This window comes from Sus scrofa, chromosome 13 (assembly GCF_054392235.1).
Source record: "Sus scrofa isolate SSC_HxYL_T2T_F1_AM1 chromosome 13, Sscrofa_HxYL_maternal_Yorkshire_Landrace_v2.0, whole genome shotgun sequence".
Lineage (NCBI taxonomy): Eukaryota > Metazoa > Chordata > Mammalia > Artiodactyla > Suidae > Sus > Sus scrofa.
In genome coordinates, this window is record NC_139395.1 from 127,777,252 (window position 1) to 127,791,793 (window position 14,542).

The window sequence follows — 14,542 nt, forward strand, 5'->3', positions numbered from 1 at the left end:
GTATTTGTCTTTCTCTTTCTGATTTACTTCACTTAGCATGAGAATCTCTAGTTCTATCCATGTTGCTGCAAATGGCAGCATTTTGTTCTTTTTTATGGCTGAGTAGTACTCCATTGTGTATATGGACCATGTCTTATTAATCCGTTCATCCATTAATGGATATTTAGGTTGTTTCCAGATATTGTCTTGGCTAATGTGAATAGTGTGGCACTGAACACAGGGGTGCATGTAACTTTTTCAATAAAAGTTTTGTCTGGATGTATGTCCAAGAGTGGGATTGCTGGGTCATATGGTAGTTCTATGTATAGTTTTCTAAGGTATCTACATACTGTTTTCCATAGTGGTTGTATCAATTTACATCCCCACAAACAGTTAAAAAGGATACCCTTTTCTCCACACCCTCTCCAGCATTTGCTATTTGTAGAGTTATTAATGATGGCCATTCTGACTGATGTGAGGTGGTACCTCATAGTAGTTTTGATTTGCATTTCTCTAATAATAAGTGATGTTGAGCAATTTTTCATGTGCCTGTTGGCCATCTATATATCTTTGGAGAAATCTCTACTCAGCTCTTCTGCCCATTTCTCAATTGGGTTGTTGGCTTTTTTGCTGTTGTATAAATTGTTTGTATAATTTAGAGATTAAACTCTTCATGGTTGCATTGTTTGAAACTATTTTCTCCCATTCCATGGGTTTCCTTTGCTGTGCAAAAGTTTGTAAATTTGATTGGGTCCCATTGGTTTATTTTTGCTTTTATTTCTGTTGCCTTAGGAGACTGACCTAAGAAAACACTTGTATGGTTAATGTCAGAGAATATTTTGCCTGTTTTCTTCTGGGAGTTTTATGGTGTCCTGTCTTATATTTAGGTTGTTAAGACATTTTGAGTTTATTTTTGTGCATGGTTTGAGGGTAAAAGCTAGGTTCTTTTAGAAGTTTTACTGAACTTCTTGGTCTTATTTTCTCAGCTTAAAATGAAAAGTATAAAGAATATGAAATTTGCTTCTATATTTATTATTAAAAACTTATTAAGGACATTATCAAAATTACAATTTCTTCTTTATATGATTCATAGGAGAAATTTTAGACAACTTTATAACAAATTTACTTTCCTTATTAGTCAGAAAGCTTAAAACATAATTTAACCTTTTTTGGCTGACTCATGGTTATTAAAAATATCAATTATTTTGCAGAAATGTGATTATGTCCTGAGGCCTATTGAGTTGAAAACGAATATTCTCCTCAACAGAAAGATAAGTAAGGAAAGATAACTTGTCTGGAGTTAATAAAAGCAATCCTGTCGAGAGAAAAGTTGGGAATGCATAAATGAAAAACTTTAATATGATGAGCTGGTCTGCAGGAAAACAATCAGAAAATCCCAATTTTATGCTAAATGTGCAGAAATTCCCCTCATGGAAAATTAAGTTTGGCTACATCATTCTTATTACATTTCAAGTATTTATTGTTGTGCTATTTTGGGCCACTGAATATGGCCAGGTTGAATATGGCCTGTACTACTACAGGTTGGGTCATTTTTAGAAGCCAGAAAGTTAGTGGTATCCTTTGAAGTTATTCACACCACAATATCCATGATCTTATAATTGGCTCTGTATTTATTGTGTACTGACACCCAAGTGTTTTACATAGATTACACTCACATAAGCACTGCAAGAGAGTTTTGGAGGTAAAGCTATATTGCTATAATGTAGCTGTTTTTCTGCAGCAAATTTTAGTATTAAATAATATAACAATTGCTTACAAAGTATCATTTTTATGTAAATTACTATTAAAAACTATAGCTATTACTCTGTTTTACTATTACTATTAAAAACACATTCTAGTGCCCTTAAAAAACAGCTAACATAAATTTACATTGAAAAATCAGAAATGAAATGTCTTTCCTAAATAGAGTAATGCATCTTTGGAGAAAACTATGTTTTCCCATTGAAGTTATCTCAACTCCTTTCAAATAGTGAATGAAGAACAAATAAGATAAAATTGATTTAAATATTTATAGATATATATGTTTGCAAGACAATATTAATCCAGTTGTGAAAATAACACTGAGAAGTAATGGAGATTTGCATGCCTTATTCACTGTACTTCTTGGCCAACTGTGATTTGGCCAACCCTTCTGGCATGTTACAAGCAAGACTGCTTAGAAAATATTACAAAGTCAAAAATAGTACTTGTAGTTAAATTAAAAATATATGTAAAATGTAAGTTTATGTGATTAATAAAATGGAATTTCTTCTTCATACCTCTACAATGTTTTGTGGTAAAAAAAAAATCATAATCTTGGAGTTACCTAGTGGCTCAGTGAGTTAAGGATCCAGCATTATCACTGCTGTGGCTCAGGTCACTGCTATGGCATGGGTTCAGTCCCTGGCTGGGGAACTTCTGTATGCTGTGAGTGCAGCCAAAAAAAAGTTCATAATCTTTCATTGAATAATCCTATAACCAGTTAACATATTGCACATAAAGTAGGCAGATGTGGGGCAAATCTCACATTGACAAGCAAATAGTCTCACATTGACTCTCACATTTTATCAATATATAAATCATGGACTATAAGGATCTTTATATGGGGTTTTTAGAAGCATAGATTCTCATACCAATACCAATTAGTGATTTTTTAAATGAGTAGTTTTAATTGATGGGATCATAAATATTTTATTGTTAGACTGAAATAGAGTGCATTTTTTAGTGTTGTTAGTTAAATAATGTATGTGTTTTTAAATGTGTATATCTACATATGTTTCATATGTTATCCATTTAGTGTATCATGGTGGACAGTTTAATGGTCTGAATGTTCAGTTTCTGATACTTGGGTTGGATGATAATTCTGTTTGGTGCTCTTATCTCTGGCAGGTGCTTTGCTCCTGTGCTTAGTGCTTTGTCTCATAATTTAAAGTGATATTGATTTACTATCTCACTGGGTTGAATGTATCTGGCATTATACATGCCAAAAGATGCAAATTTTTCAGCTCCTGAAGTTACTTGATAGATCACTGGAACCAACAAAGTCCCTCAGGTCTTCATTCTGTCTCTTAGAGCTTAAGATGGAAAAATTTATAGCATACCAAGCAACTTGTGCCATAGTGGAACATTCAGTTGCTGAGCCAGAAGGCTAGCTCACTATTTTTCATTTTCTAAATATCAGCACCATTTTTCATTTCAAGGTAGACTCTAAACTCAGTCTTGTGGAAATTGTATCCATGCCTTAAACATTTATGCAGCACTTCTCAGCAGACTTGGGAAGAAATACGAAATTAAAACTGGCTGATCCACAAATTAAGGGAAAAGGATTTTCCTTGGAATTATTATAAGAGTTAAGTAGTTATTTTCTGCCAACAGTAAGAAAAAACAAACAAACAAGCAGCTTTGTGGTTATGAGAGGAAAATTTTGGATTTCCAAAGTAGAGGGAACTCATTAGATGTGTTGTCAGCTGCCTATGTTCTGGACCAGGGTCTATATCTACCTATCAATTGATTTTAGGAAAGATAACTCCTTTGGGCTTCTGTTTCTTTCCTGTATCTTTTTTCTTAGTTCCCAAGCCTGGATTTGGAGCAGATCATTTCTATGCCTCCTTCAGGTACTAATATTCTGTATTTTCATAAGCAACACCGCAAGGAATTTAAATGTCTTTGCTAAACTCTCTTGGGATTAGATGAGAATGTACAGAAATTATATGGATTTCCACATACATTTGTCTGATTTTATAGACAGTAAGTTAACTCTTTTTTTAAAAAAATAGCCTTTTTATTGAACTATGACATACATTTAGAAAGAATGCCAATTAAAAATGTTAAGCTTGATTTTTTTTTCAGAGTAAAAATTACATTGCGAATTTTCCACCCATCAGAAAGTACAATATTGGAGTTCCTGCCGTGGGATAACAGGTTAACCATTGCCATTGTCTCTGCAGTGCCTTGGATTGCAGCTGAGGCATAGATCTGATCCCTGGCCCAGCACAGTGGGTTAAAGATCTGGCATTGCTGAAGCTGTGGCATAGGTCACAGCTGCAGCTTGGGTTCAATCCCTGGCTTGTGAACTTCCCTAAGCTGAAGGTATGGCTTGAAAAAAAAAAAAAAGTAGAATATTATCATTATTCCAGAAACTCTCCTTCCTCCCCAAAGGGAGCCATCATCCTAATTTATAATGACATTGATTAGATTTGCCTTTCATTGAACATTATAAAAATGGAATGACATAGTATGTGTTTTTTTTGTGTGACATTTTTCAGTCAAAACTGTGTTTCTGAGATTCATCCATATTTCTGCTGTATTAGTAGTCTGTTTTCATTACTATATATTATCTTGGTATCCATTTGATTGTTTCTATGAATATTATTGTTTTTCATGAGTATTCTATTAATATTATTGCTTTTCATGCATATTTGTATGAATGTTGAGGGCTATGTACCTAGAGTGTAATTTCTATGTTATGTGATAGACATATTTTCAGGTTTAGTAGACACCAGCGAGTGTTCCAAAATGAGTGTTCCAGTTTACACAATATATGATAGGTCTAGTCACAATACTTCTTATCAACACTTAGCATTTTTTGAATTTTTAATGTTAACCTATCTGGTGAGTTTATAGTGATTATTTCTTTTCTTGATGCCTAATGATATTGATCAACTTTTTATATGTTTTAGGACATCTTTTGAAATTTAACTTTTTGAGTCAGGGGAGTCAAATTTTTTAACTGAAGCATGGTTAATATACAATATTATATAAGTTACAGATGTGCAATACAGTAAGTCATGATTTTTAAATATTATGCTCCATTTATAGTTGTTATAAAACATTGGCTATATTCCCTGTTTTACAACATATACTTGTAGCTTATTTTATACATAATAGTTTTACCTCTTAATTCCCTAACCCTTTATTGCCCTCCCCACTTCCCTCTCCCTATTGTAACCACTAATTTATTATCTGTATCTGTGATTCTATTTCTTTTTTGTTATGTTTGCTAGGTTTTTTGTTTGTTTGTTTGTTTTTTAGATTTCACTTGTAAGTAATATCATACACTGTTTTTTCTCTGTCTGATTTATTTCATTAAGCACAATATTCTCTAGGCCCATGTTGCTGTAAATGGCAATATTTCATTCTTTAAACGGCTGAGTTATATTCCATTGTGTATATATACCATATCCATCTGTCTGTCCTTCTTCTTCCTCCCTTCCTCCCTCCTTTTCTTCCTTCTTTCCCTTTCTTTCTTTCCTTTATTTCTTTCTGCCTTTCTTTCCTTCTTCCTTCCTTCCTTTCTTTTTATGTCTAAGTGGTACTCCATTGTATGTATGTACCATATCTTCTTTGTCCATTCATCTGTTAATGGATACTTAGGTTGCCAAGTTACATTTTTTTTTTTGTCTTTTTGTCTCGTTAGGGCCATACCCATGGCATCTGGACTTTCCCAGGCTAGAGGTCATATCAGAGCTTCAGCCGCCAGCCTGCACCACAGCCACAGCAATATGGGATTGGAGCCATGTCTGCAAGCTACACCATAGCTCATGGCAACACCAGATCCTTAACCCATTGAGTGAGGCCAGGGATCAAATCCACATTCTCATGGATATTAGTCAGGTTCGTTAACGACTGAGCCACAATGGGAACTCTGGCAAGCCACATTTTATCAAACAGATAAAACATTATTCTACAAATCAAACAGGTTTGTAGTATAATGACTAGTTCTATGAAAGTTTGTGTTCCTTTAAATTAGCTACAAAATGCTCCTATCTAAGAAGTCATGAAAGCATGGAATTCAAAGTTTTCCCTAGCCTTGACAGATAATGATACATCCTTTATATCATTACCCCTACTGTTTTCAAGGCAGCTCATTCCATTTGGGGTGAGTTCAGATTGTTATAAAGCTCTTTCTTATATATCAGTTCAAAATATGTCTTTATATAATTTTGGTCTGATGACCCAAATATTAGTTTTTGAGCAACACAAGCTTACACCAGAGCCACAGCAACGCGGAATCCGAGCCGCTTCTGCAACCTACACCGAAGCTCACAGCAACGCCGGATCTTTAACCCACTGAGTAAGGGCAGGGACCAAACCTGCAACCTCATGGTTCCTAGTCGGATTCGTTAGCCACTGCTCCATGACGGGAACTCCCCAATCCATTATTTTCTTAAAAAATGTTTTAATTGTGAACAAAAATACGTAAAACTCATCATCTTAACTTTTTAAGTGTAGAGTTCAATTGCGTTAAATATATTCACATTATACAAGAGATCGCTCTAATTTTTTCATCTTGCAAAACTAAAACTCTATACCCATTGAGTAATTCCTCATTTCTCCCTCCCTCTAGTCCTTGGCAACCACCCTTCTATTCTGTTTCTGAGTTGAACTACTTTAGATACTTCTTATAAGTGGCATTATGTGTTATTTGTCTTTTTGGGTCTGACCTATATCACTTATCATAAAGTCCTCATTCATGCTGTGCATATGACAAGATTTCATTCTTTTTCAAAGTCTTAATAGTATTCCATTGTGTGTGTGTGTTTATATATATATATATATATATGTATATATATATATGCTATATCTTTATGCACTCATCTGTTGATTAGCATTTGATTGCTTCTACCTTTTGACTACTGTGTATAGTGCTGCTATGAATGTGGATGTACAAATATCTAAAGTATCAGATAAATGCACATACATTACATAAATTTTAGTCTATGGATGTTCTAAGCTTTCTTCTTGATTAGAATGAGCCAAGAGATTTCTGTGATTCAGATAATCTTTGTCCTCGTGAGACTCTGCTACCTTGACACAATGAATTTAAATGTTCACTTCTCCTCTCTCACATTAGAGAATAGCTAGACTTTGCTTCTCTAATTTCAAGTGTTGGAATATAGCCGTTTCCATAAAAAGTTTAAAAGTGGAATGGGGCTGCAAATGCAAAAACAAAAATCTGTGTTATCTGCTTAAGACATTTACTTTATCAAAGGATATATAGAAAATGTTACTGATTTAATCAGCATTCAGTACATGGGGCCTACTACAGATCAAACTCTATCTATCCTTTGGGAGTAGAACACTGAGTAAATTGAGAAAAAATATCTGCCCTTCTCGAGCTTATCTTTTAGTAAGATAAATAAATATATATCATAATGTGGTGATGATGATGATGTGTCTGTTTCTATATTATGTATCAGAGAGAAACACTTGCTAATGAGAAAAATAAAGTAGGGGAAAGAATAGGAAGTGTCAGTGTATGATTTTATGTAAGATAGCTTAGAAGTTTTTAACTGAGGTGACTGTTTTTAATCTACTTAACTACCTACCCATCCATCCACCCATATATTCACCAAAGCATTTACCCATCTTGCAAGCATTCATCAACACATCCACCCATTCATGTATCCACTTACTTATCCTTTTGTCCTTCACCCATACCACCAGCAAACCATACATTCACCAACATACTCAGTGACCCATCCATCTATACATCCATCCATCCACCTACCTATTGATTTACCCATCTAACTAAAGTGACTTTTGAGTAAGGAACTGAAGGATGTCAAGGGGTGAACCTGGTGGTTATCTAAAGGAAGAGCAGTGAAAAGCTGCCAGTGAAAGAAAGAAGTGCAAGGGCCCTGTGGTAAGAAAAGTCGAGCAAGGAGGTCACTGGGATTCAAGTGGAGGGGTAGAATGAGAGTGGAAGAGGGGGAAGAGAGTGGAAATAAATTAAGTCAGGGAGGTCATGGGACTTGTAGGTAATTTTAAAGACTCTAACTTGTAGTCTGAGTAAAATGGGAAACCATTGTACATGGTCAGTCTAAGTAATATGTGGATTATTATTTCTTAATTAAAGAAAAGGACACATTTTGCTATATGAGAATTAGTCCAATAAAATATCTTCTACTGGAAGAAATTCCAACATAGATCACCAAATATGTTTTACATGCTTACTTTATGTAAGGAATTGTTCAAGGTATTGGGGCTACTAGGTAAATGACATCATCTTCCTTCAAGAAACTCACAACTTAACTGTAATACATATTCAGTTTCATAACAGAAGTAAAAGTAAATATGGGGATTTGGAAGAAGAAACGTTTAATTTAGATTGTGGGGATCTAGGTTAGTTTCATAGACCCAAATATAGTCCTATTTGACTTGGGTCTTGAAAGAATAATATAAAATTGGTAAGTTAAAAAGGGAGAGCAATGGCACAAGAATGCCTTGTATTACAGGTACTGAAAATGTACACATTCTGAGATAATGAGTGTTTTTGTTTCAAAGGAAAATGTCTCACTTTTACTCAACCATTCCCCGAGTATATTTATGCGATCTTTGTACTTTCAAAGGATTTCCAACATACTACTGAAAATATTTGAGTATTTGTTTTTTTTGTAGAAACACTCAAAGACTTTCCTTTAAATAACCTGTCTGCCTTTCTACAGGGACCCAAGAAGTATAGGAAGAGGCCAAGGTTTGGGTTGATGAAGAACAGAAATTTACTTTTCACATATCCTTTTCCTCTTTACTTCCTCTCTCCTTTCACTCAGCTTTTTTTTTTTTCTGTCTGTGCCATTTTGTCTGACTTTCTCCTTTCACCCCAGAATTCATTCCATTAGCTGAATGTAATACAAAAATGTATGTTGTTATTTATGTTTGTAAATGACTCCATTCCTTTTTAACAAAGTAAACAGTTTATAAATTCTCAAGTTAAAAAAAAATGTGAGTTCTCATTAATTTTATTTTTCTGGGATTTAGTCATCTTGGGCAGGAAAAACTTTCTCAACTTAGTTATTTTATAGGTTATATGCATTGTCAATACTTGGCTGAATGTAGTTCATTTTCAAAATGCGATTTAAGTCTTGGTCTATCCCTTTCTTGTTTTAATGATTTTTGCTAGGAATTCATAAAAATGGTGTGAATTTGCTTTACTTTTATTATTCAGCAACTCTTGAGCATATAATGTGAACTTCAAGAGACAGTTTATTCATTTGACTTTTGGAAATAAGTATTCTATTTTTAAATTTACCATTTAGGGGGAAAATACCTAAGGAAGCTTTGAGATTATTTCTAGTTTTGAAGAGAGACTGTTTAGGGATGACATTTGCACTTGAGAACCACTGAAGAAATGGGTTCATCTAGTTAACCTTCATCTGAGTTGCCATCCTCTGCTTTATCCTATGAAACAACTGGTGAAGGAGAAAATGTTAATTAGGAAGCTTTTCAAGATTAATTTTTTTCATTTTCAGAAAGTGAAGTGTTCGCCACTTTCCATGTTAAATAAGGTTTCTCGCTTGGCAACATAGGCTTTGCTGCAGTAATTGTGTGCTCGCAGCAAATACTTGATGGTGGAAAAGACAAGAGCAAAAAGCAATTTTTGTAACAGCCAACCAGAACAGCCTGTTCTGTTCCCAATAAATTAATGGATTTAACCTTGCAGCTGTAGCAGTGTTATTATGCAAATATTCTCTGAATATTATGAAAGCCAACTGATTCTCTATAGAGAAAGTTGTTTCTTTCTCCCTGTGAATTCTAAGTGACTAGATAATTGACACATTGTATAACCATGTTAAGTGAAGAAAAAAAATATTTTCAGTAAATCTACTGAGTTTCATTTTATGTTGCAATGTTTTCAGCAATTTACTGAGGCTTTTACTTAGAACAATATTATTTAGCACAATAAATTCAAGTGTCCACAGACAACCTCCTAGAAAAAGAAGAAATGAAAAATATTGGGTGGCTATTTACTTTGTATTCTGCTGATTTTAATTCAGGCAGAAACCAAAAATTTCTTTAATGTTATTCAAGTTCAGTGGTCTGGACATGCTGGAGAGTCTTTGGAGCAATGTGTTTGCATTCTGATTCTTGATGGGCTAGAGAATTGTGCGCTAATTATTTGATCAAGTTGATAGCTGCTTTGGTTTTGAAAGCTGATCTTGGATTTACACCACATATGAAGCACTTACAGTTTAAAGTTCACTCAGTAATTGACCAGTTGTGAAGATCATTCAAAGTGCTCTTCACTGGATTGAAGTTCCATGGCTAATGAAACCTTTGAAGATTTAAAAATATTTAAAAAGAGAAAGTATAAGAGTAGGAACAGTGGTGGCTTCATGTAGTAAGGCTCTAGTCATTTGATGGGGAAAATGACAATCTTGAGAATGAGTTTGAATATTTTATGTGAGCAATTTACATATATTATTTTTGGTTTTGTCATAGCCAGTATTCACCTGATATGAACTTTTATTATTATTAGGTTGCATAAACTCAGTTTTTTTTTAATATACCCCCAAAGAGTTTTATAAACTATTATAGGCACATATGCAGATACCTAATATTATAATAAGTATTGTTATATAATTGAAAGACAACTAGATTTTAAACATGAAGTCCTAGATTTTTTAAGTGATTTTTATTTTTTCCATTGTAGTTGGTTTACAGTGTTCTGTCAATTTTCTACTGTACAGCAAAGTAACCCAGTCACACATACATATATACATTCTTTTTCTCACATTATCCTCCCTCATGCTCCATCATAAGTAACTAGATATAGTTCCCAGTGCTATATAGCAGGATCTCATTGCTTTTCCATTCCAAAAGCAATAGTTTGCATCTGTTAACCCCAGATTCCCAGTCCTAGAATTTTGTACTTTGATTTTTTTAACCTCTTATTAAAGATCTTTTCTTTATCTACAAATAACAAGGCCTGAAAGTAGATTAAATGAGGCAATATATATACAAGGGTCTTAGAAACTTTAAATCACATGTTAAACATATTATTCTTTATTGAGGTTAACCTATGTTTATGTTATTATCTTTCAGTAAAGTATTTAAATTTCAGTGTTTCCTCAAGGTAATAATTCTTACATTTGCATTCCAAACAAAATGCTTTAAAATTTTTGTACCTCAGGCTTAAATTTTTTATCAAGTAATAACTCACTATAAGAAATATCTATAAAAACTAATGAGTCAAATTTAAGAAGTATAATATTGGCATTACTTTAAAAAAATCTAGTGTATATAATTAGAGTCATCAAAATTATTGATTCATGACACAGTCTTCATTTGTCATATCTGCCTTTTTCCATCTGTGCTTCCTCTCCTGTGTTTTTAAAATAGCTTGGTACCTACTATTCAACTTTTATCTATGTAAGTGCTCCTCCTCCATCATATTGCTCTGTCTTCCCCTAATCCTGCAGTGGCTCTATCTTGAAATTGGCTTTTGTCATTTCTTAGCTTTTAATCTTCATAGTTTGACATATATTTGTGTCCTTAAACAATATATTGTTTAGTCTTGCGTGACTTTATGATCCAATGTTGAATCTCCTCTCTCAGGACATTTTAATTCAATATTATATTACTTTATCATTCACATCACAGTCTCAATGAAAGTAGTTATAAATTATACACATCATGTTATATATTTAATATTAATAGTCACAGCTGCATTATATTTCACCATGTGACTGTATCTTTATTAATTTACTTTTCCTCTTGTCAATGGCATTTGGTTTCTTATCTTTTGCTTTTTCTTTGTTTTCTTTTCTTTTGTATTTCTAAAATAGGCAGTACTTATATATAGTCATCATTCATAGCTGTTATATTTTATGAAGTTGATTAGAACATTGAATTAGCCAATACTAAATCATTGCCCCTAGTGGAAATACAGACTTAGGTTGCTCAGAGCCTCTGGTCACATTTTCTTTAATCACTCATTGCATAACCTTATTTTCTGTGTGTTTCTGTTTAAAGACACTTTTTATAACATATATTGTTGATTCATTAACATTTAACCCATGTTCAACAGTACTATAACTCATGAATTATTGGAGCTTATCTAATATTTACATACATTTTCTCCATAAGGCACATCACAGCTTCTTGCCCTTAGGAACATCAGGTAGCACTTCAGCACTGTACTCGAGGGCCATCACAAACAGCAAAATCACACACAAACAAAAAGCACAAAAATTTAAAATGTGTGGCACTAAATACACTACAGAAAGGACACTTTATAGTGTGAGAACTGAAACAAGATGCAGAGGGTTTCTGTTCAACCTCAGCTAGGAATAGGATAGGCTGTGCACATATGATGATGTATGATGTAAATTTTTTACCACTCAGCACATGTATTTATCTTGAATGACAACAGAAGCACAGCAAGATACAGATAAATTTTAGAGAGCTGATTTCACAAACACAAAACCCACAAATAGAGGTAGATCATGTGTCTTTTACTAAAGTGTTTCTCAAATACTGGATTGGTCAGATTCCTGGGCCCACCCTCTGAGATTTTGATTTAATAGGTCTAGAGTGGGATTTGAGACTTTGTATTCTTAACTAGTTTTGGGGTGATGTTAATAATGCCAGTTCATGGAACACACTTTTGAGAGCGATTTCTTAGTAAGCAGACATAACAACTCTCTAAGGCATATACTTTTTGAAATTGCCAGTTCAAAAACTGTGCTAAATTGCTAAGTTATACTTACCTTCAACTTTACAGTGAGATGTTGGTTCTTTTTCCAAACTTGTGCAAATTTACATTTCATATCAGCAGTTTTATAAGTGTTCCATGTCATTACCAATATTAGTTAAAACAGACATTTTCGTTTTTGCCAGTCTTTCATTTTGATTTGCATTTCCCTAATCCTGAAAACAATGAATACCTTTCCATTATGGTTATTTGCCTTAAACATTTCCCCTTGTGCCAAATATCTGTGTAAATCTTATGTTCATTTGTCATTGGGTTATCTTGATGGGCTCAGCTTTGTTAGCAGGTATATATATGTATAGAATTGTGATATTTTCTTGATGGATAGTAACTTTTGTTAATGTATTAACCTTCTTTATCTCTAGTCAGTTTTTCTGGTAATAAACTCTTAAGTAGACAATTATTTTCTGTTAGCATATCACAGACAGTAATCAGCTTTTTATGCTACTGAAAATAAGATGTCTTTTTTTTACATATATGAAAATTGTGTATGTTTCTCTTTGACTGATTTTAAGATAATTTCTTTCTCTTTGTTTTCCTTCGCTCTTACTGTGTTTTAATATATATCAATTTTTGTTTGTTTACACTATTGAGACTTCACTGAGTTTCCCAGTCTTTGTTTGGTATCTTTGATCAGTTCAGAAAAATTTCCATTTCTTGCTTCTAACATTGCCTGTGTTCTATTATCTTCTCCATCTCTCATTCCAATGAACTTTTAACTTTCTCTCTATATCCTTTTTGTCTTAATTTATCTTTCCCAAATTCCATCTCCTTGTCCTTCCATGCTGCAATGTGGATAATTTCTTCATGTAGATTTTTCTTGTTCACTGCTTCTTCCTTCTTCTTTGTCTAAACTGCTATTGAAACTTATGCAGCTTTAAATTATATTCAAATTTTATTCTTAATTCTGTAATTTCTATGTGGTCCTTTTGCAAATATGCTTATTCATAATGTATTTTGATCCTCTCTTCTATTTTAATTAACATATTAAACACAGTTTATACTCTGTGTCTGATGATCTCAATTTTAAATTATGTATGTGAATCACATTTGTGGCTCACATTGTATTTCTATTGGACTGTGTTACTCTAGCAGTTGAGTAGGCTCCCCGAACCATGAGATAAAGAAACAATATAGAAGGACCATGGGAACTTGTAATCAAGGACTTGATCTGAATTAACTCTCCTAGATTTCTTTTATGATTGATATAGATGCTTTTCTCATGTAAAGGAGAAGGTGACCTAGGAGGGAGAATAGACAATAAATTAATAAGCACATATCCAAGTAATATGCTATCAGGTCATGGTAAATGTTATCAAAATTAAAGCAAGGTGAAGTGATAGAGAACGACTGGAAGAGTGAATGATTAGTTATAATAAATTGTCCAGTGAAGATCTCCCTGGTGAGGGGAAATTTCACTGAAACTGAATGAAGTGGGGGGGAAGTTATGTGACTATCTGGAAAAGAGTGGTCTTTGAAGATAGACTAGCATGTGCAATGAAGAAGTGGAGAAAGTATACTGTCACACAGCAGTGCTAGCAGTGTAGATTGTAAGAGTTCTTGAGAAAGCATTCTGGCAGCAATTATTAAAATTAAAATTAGATAAACTTTTGCCCACAGTCCCACTTTGGAGTCTTTATTTATTCCATAGAAGATAGGGTGTTAAGTTTATTAACATGTAGTGTATATTAATACTGATGATTATTTTCACAGTGTTTGGCAAAATGTTGGAACAAAGTAAATATCTATTAATAGAGGTGGATGGAAGAAAAAATTAGTATACTACATCACTTGGTATTATTACACAGCCATAAAAATATAGACACAATTATTAATATTGGAGAGACCTAAATGGTATTTGTGAGTCAAAAATCAAGATGAAGAAAACTGTGTATATTATGGTCTTATATTTTTTCAACAAACAATAAATCCCTGGAAATAAGTGTATAAATTTAAAAATAAGTGTGTCTAATTTTATTGGTACAGAGAAAAGCATGGTATTTGTGTATTGATTTAATTACATGAATCCCTGGTAGTAAGAGGACTAACTAATAACAGAAAATAAGTTAT

General features: G+C 33.3%; 1 protein-coding gene across 45 annotated transcripts in view; it reads left to right on the forward strand.

The window, feature by feature from the left end:
* NAALADL2 (N-acetylated alpha-linked acidic dipeptidase like 2) overlaps positions 1–14,542 on the forward strand; it is a 1,339,033-nt gene that overhangs the window by 207,384 nt on the left and 1,117,107 nt on the right. For 12 of the 45 annotated variants that reach the window (XM_084990307.1, XM_084990323.1, XM_084990305.1 and 9 more), the window contains one exon: positions 1,191–1,254. The exons of the other annotated variants lie outside the window; for them this stretch is intronic. The gene's annotated coding sequence lies outside the window, so the exon portion shown is untranslated. The remainder of the gene's footprint in view (positions 1–1,190; positions 1,255–14,542) is intronic. 45 annotated transcript variants of the gene reach the window in all.